Genomic DNA, 5,600 nt, shown 5'->3' with positions numbered 1-5,600 from the left:
CAGTCTATTCAGGATAATTCTCTCAAAAATTTTGCCTAAGCCCGGCAGCAGACTAATAGGTCGATATGCGTCTGGTCGGGCGTGATTTTTGGCTGGTTTAGGTAGTAAAATAATTTTAGCAATTTTCCAAGGTGTTGGAAAGTAAGAAAGAGCAAGACAAGCATTAAAAATACTTGTCAGGCTGCAGATGATGTTAGGCGGCAAATTTTTAATTGCTGTATTGCTGATTTCATCAATTCCTGAATATTTCTTTTGCCTCAGGTATTTGATAATATTAGTCGCATATTTAATCGGAAGTTTGACTGATGGGGCGTTGAGCCAATCCCTCACTCGTAGGAGGGTCTTTAATTCGAAATCAGAGTCATTTGGCCAATCATTTGGCGAGAACTGTTCTTGGAGGTGTGCCGCGAAGATTTCTGTCTTTTCCTGATTGGAGATGGCAATATTACCTCTGTCATAGAGGGGTCGATTACTTGTGAAGGTAGTTTTAAAATTTTTGATTAAAGACCAGAACGTACCTTCTCTAGAATACAGATTTAACATTTTATCATCCCATAGTTCTTCTTTGAAGGTTTTAATGGCCTTCTGAATTTGCTTATTTTTGCGATTTATTTCACGTTTAAGTGCCGGGTCTCACGTTAAATGATAACATTTCCTGAGTCTATTTCGCTCTCTCATAAGCTGTCGTATTTTAAGGGGCAGTCTGAAAGCCTTATCACGATTAGTAATTTCAGTACTGGCTTCCTTAATTGCACCTTGAATGCTTTCACTTAAGGCATTAATTACGGTGTTTATGCCTTGTTTGGTATTGAGATTTTGCAGTCGAGGAGGTGAATTTTTCATGATATTGCTGAAGAGATTCCAATTCGTAATACGCTTAGTAGAGAACTTAGAAGTTTTTGTCACTCCTAATGTTGCGATTACGGGGAGGTGGTCAGAGGACAATTCATGAAATACTTCCAATGCAACGGGGATAGTCGTTGTAGTGACTGCTATGTCTAGTATATCAGAAAATTCAATTCTATTATGAAGCCGCGTGTATTCTGGTGGGGCATGTAGCGCCACCGGATGCTGTAAAATATATTAATGGAGAATTTTACCATTTAGCTTTGTCCGACGACAGTTCCAGTCTATATTAAAGTCTATTAAAGTCCCCGGCAGCAAGGGTAGGTATGTCCTCTGGTAGAATGCTATTTAGAAAATTATCACATAGTCTATTCGTTGGAGGGTTATACACAGCACAAAAATTGATGTTATTAAACACAGGAAGAGTGACACACACAGTAGTTTACTCACAATTAAAATTTCTTGAATCAGATATAAGACAAGATGCATAATTACGTTTCACATATATTGCAACACCGCCACCTCTGTGTGAAAGTCTATCACAGCGGTATGAATTATAATTTGCAATTCTCAGGCGTTGGCATGGTTTAGCATGAGTCTCTGATATGATTGCTATGTCAATATCATGCTCACTTAAAAAATGGTGCAGTTCAGTAATTTTGGTGGGTAGCCCGCAGGCATTCCATATCATTATTTGTACGGGAGTACACTTTTCATGTAATTAGCCATTAACAGGGGCTGCAGGAGTATGATCTTGAGATACGTTTGATTTTGCCATCAGAGTAAATCCAGTTTCTCTTAGAGCAGAGACAAGCTACGTAGCTCAGCTGCAACTTGTTTTGCTTCAGTTAGAAATTCAGGAGCGATGCCGGTGTTTAAAGCTTGTGCATAAGTTTTATTATGCACTACCGGATCAGAGAACGTTTTCACAGCCGGAGTGGTTTTTGGTTTTGGAAAACGCACACATAATCTGTAGTTAGCTGTATCACGTATCTCATGACAGTTGGCACATTTAGGCGGAGTTGCCTTATACTTGTCACAGTTAAATGATTCATGAGGTTCACCGCAACGAACACAACGTGGTTCGTGATTGCAGGGCGATTGGGCGTGATGGAACCCTTGACAGCGATAACACTGCAAGGGTCCCTTACGGCCACGGTATCTCTCAACACTAATCTTCATTCCCAGCACAAATTTTAACTGGTGTATCTCCTTGTTTTTCTCCTTGCGGGTGAGAGTAACGAGAAACAGGGGAAGTTTAATAACTTCTCCGTTACGTCTGATAGTGAGTTGGTTGACCCGCACGACGTCGAGTCCATGTTCTTTTAGATCCATCATAATTTCCTCAGGGTCCATGTAATACGGGAGGTTACGTATCACAGCTTTTAGATGTTTAGTTTCGGGAAGCGCATAGCAGTGATACCTGATGCCTTCTTCTTCTAGCACTTTTACCATTTCTCGCTAAATGGTGGGCAGTTTCACTTTAATCTTGATTCCGTCCTTCATGTTTTCTCCATAGAAATCGTGGAGAGAAAAAATATTATTATTAAACAGCGTTTTTAAGTCATTCCATGTGAATCTGCTGTCTTTGATTATAATCGGCGGCAGTTTTCTCGCACTGTTGAACGGAGCGTTCTGATTGGTTGGAGGTGTCTACACTGGGGCGGGGTCTGTGTCCATATTCTGTTGCGGAGTGAGATCAGCAACAGGGTGAGTCTTTGGAATTTCAGGAGCAGTTGCAGCAGCCTGGGGTGCAACAGCTTTTTTTGCAGGTTTTCTGGTGGGTCTGGTTCTGTCTCCTTTGGGTTCTCCATCGGAGTCAGAGCTGACATCTAAAGCCTTGTATTTTGTAAAGTCCTCATCCGACCTGGCGGGACTCTCAGCACGTCGAGCGTTGATCTTTGGGAGAGGCGGGAAGTCAGGGTTGTCATCAGTTTTGGTTTCAGCACGGTCGTCCTGTGTTCTGGAGTTCACAAATTCCTGGTCACCAAGAGCTCGGAATTTTTTGAACAAATTCAGGTCTCTTGTTTCTTCAAAGGTAAGGAAACCTTTGTCTTCTTGACGGAGTTCAAGCTGAGTAATCTCAGCTGCAATGAAGTCCAGGAAACGTTCCATGATGCCGGTTGATGAAGTAGTGAAATGCAGAAGGTCTATGCTTAAAAAGCACAGCTTAAAAGCAGGTCGCTTTACAGCATACTAAACATAGTGGTTTGCATGCTGACCTGAATGCACAATCGAGAAAGCACAGCAGTTTCTCAGTCACAATAGTCAAACTCAGAAAAACGAGAGGTTAATACTGCAGAACAGCGAAAACGCATTCGGTCGTACCTTTATTTAGGATTTATTGACGGCTCCTGGACACATGGATCTGGTCTAGCTTAATGGCTAACCAGTTAGGATCAGTCACAGCAGCCACAAGGCAAGTTTAAGGAGATGAAGTCGTAACTCGAAGTGGAATGCCGACGACCTCTCATAATGATGAAGTGATCGAAAAAGTTTAGAAGATTCAGAAGGGGCAAAATTAAATATCAACATTTTCAGAAAAACTGATTATAAAGAATCCGTCGTGTAGATCCAGAAGACACCTAGGCAGGCTCATAATTCCTTCGCTGCTGAACTCACTCGAAATTTTTGAGATAGGCTCAGAGGATAAGCGACAGAAAGGAAATAACGATTACATTTGAAAATATGAATTAGTTTAGCATAGCGGACAATTTTTTATTGCAAGTAGTTTAGCGTAGGATAAATATTAGGCAAAAGGAAAAATGAATGGAGTTGACCCGAGAACATTATCGAATGATACAGAAGAATCTTATCCGCGGCCATACATAAAATTATTCGCGAAGAATTGCAAATGGAAAAAAATTAGTTTGCCGTTGAGTTCACTTATAATTTAAGTGATTACCAGAACGAGGAGCGTGTGAAAATCGGTAAAGAAAGCCTTAAATTATTTTTAAAGATGGTGGTCACCGTAGGGTGGCGCAGGGAAACGGGAAAGGTTGAACGTTACAGTTAGCAGCACCGTAGAGCCCGCAGTTGTTCGAAACTTTGCACAATTTGTTGTGAGCGAATTGCCATTTAGTACTCATGGATCGTTGAACTGGCGCGGAACGCGCGGTAGCTGTGAGAGCGTTTTATAAAAATAGTGATAGTGCGACTGCGCGCAGATATTTCGACAGCATTACCAGCTTGGACGTCATGGACATGTCCCATCTGCGCATGCGATTACAACGTGGGTGCGTAATTTTGAAGAAACAGGATCTGCCTTATTGAATGGCTTGCGAGATCCCCTGATCTTAGTGTGTGCGATTTCTTCCTGTGGGGATATCTTAAAGGCAAGGTGTACCATACACGTCCTGCAACAATCCATGAATTGAAGGAGAACATTGAAAAGGAAATCACTGCCATTTCCCAAGATTTGCTACGCCGCACATTCCAGAGTTTTCATAACAGACTGTTAGAGTGTGAACGCCGAATGGGAGCACATCTTTCCGATGTCGTCTTTAAAAAGTAAAGAGACACTTTTGGACATTTGGATTGTAAAAACATAAATGGCATGCTAAATACATGCACTTTCGTTAATAAATTACTAGTTTTATGAATTTAATCGTGGAAATGACGTTATTTCGAAATTTCCCGTTTCCCTGCGCCACCCTGTATTTCTAAAATCGTAACAGGTAGTGAAACGTTCATACCGTTTTTTGACGTTCCAACACATCAAGAAAGTAATGTATATGTCTTTGAAGATGATCCCACGTCAACAATGGTAAAAAGACAACTTGCCATGAAAAAATAAATGCATGTCGTTTTCCACAGGAATATAGGACTGGTTAAACCCATCAAGATGTAAGGATAGAAGACCGTCACAGCTAACTGGTACACCACTGACTGCCTTCCAGAAATTCTTCAAGAAGTGAATATTAGAGGACTCATGTTGCCACCACGACAATGCACCTTCTCATTCAGCAAGATGGACAGCTGAGTGTCTTGAACAAAACCATACCAAAAGTATAGAACATCCACCCTGTTCACCAGCTATAGCTATGTATGAATCTTGGCTATTTTTTAATCTAAACTTAGAAGACTTGAAACTTAGGAACTTAGAAAACTAAGAACTTATGTGGACCAGCCCGTTCGCGAGTTTGGAAACTCGAACCGAACTACCCGTGTTCAGCGTCTTTACCGCTCGGCCGCTGGTGGGCCTCAACCGATTCGAACTAAATAATATTGCGGGAACTGCAAACTCTCCAGCAAAAATCTCGATTTCAATACCCTTAATTTTGTGAGTTCTGTGCAACGCAGCATCCATATTGGTGTGGTGTTTGTGAGCTCTGTTTAAAAAGTGTGATATTTCGGTAGCCATACTATTTGTAATGCTCAAAGTGCGTTTTTCTAATGTGTTTTTGATTCCGGTTTCTTTATTTGCAAGTTATTTTTCAAGATTGTGCTTCGTTTTGTGAAAATAGGATTTTTAAAGTCGAAGCTATGGAGTCACTTCATTAGCATATGTACGTAAGTTTTATGTTGATATTTTTCTGATTTTATAATGCAAATTGAATATGTATGAAGATTTGAGCTTGGTACTGTTATATTTATCACTATACTTAAAAGCACGGCACCATTTTTTGTGGATTTTAAGATATTATATGATATTTCTTTGAGTATAGCTAGGCCTAATGGGGTTGACATTAGAACCAAGGAGGTTAGAATAAAAGGAGGGAGGGTTCGCGGTTTCTTCCACAATCGGGGAATGA

Source organism: Stegodyphus dumicola, chromosome 10, assembly GCF_044657685.1.
Source record: "Stegodyphus dumicola isolate Sdum_Otavi_A_Nest chromosome 10, ASM4465768v1".
Lineage (NCBI taxonomy): Eukaryota > Metazoa > Arthropoda > Arachnida > Araneae > Eresidae > Stegodyphus > Stegodyphus dumicola.
This window is presented reverse-complemented; position numbering follows the sequence as displayed.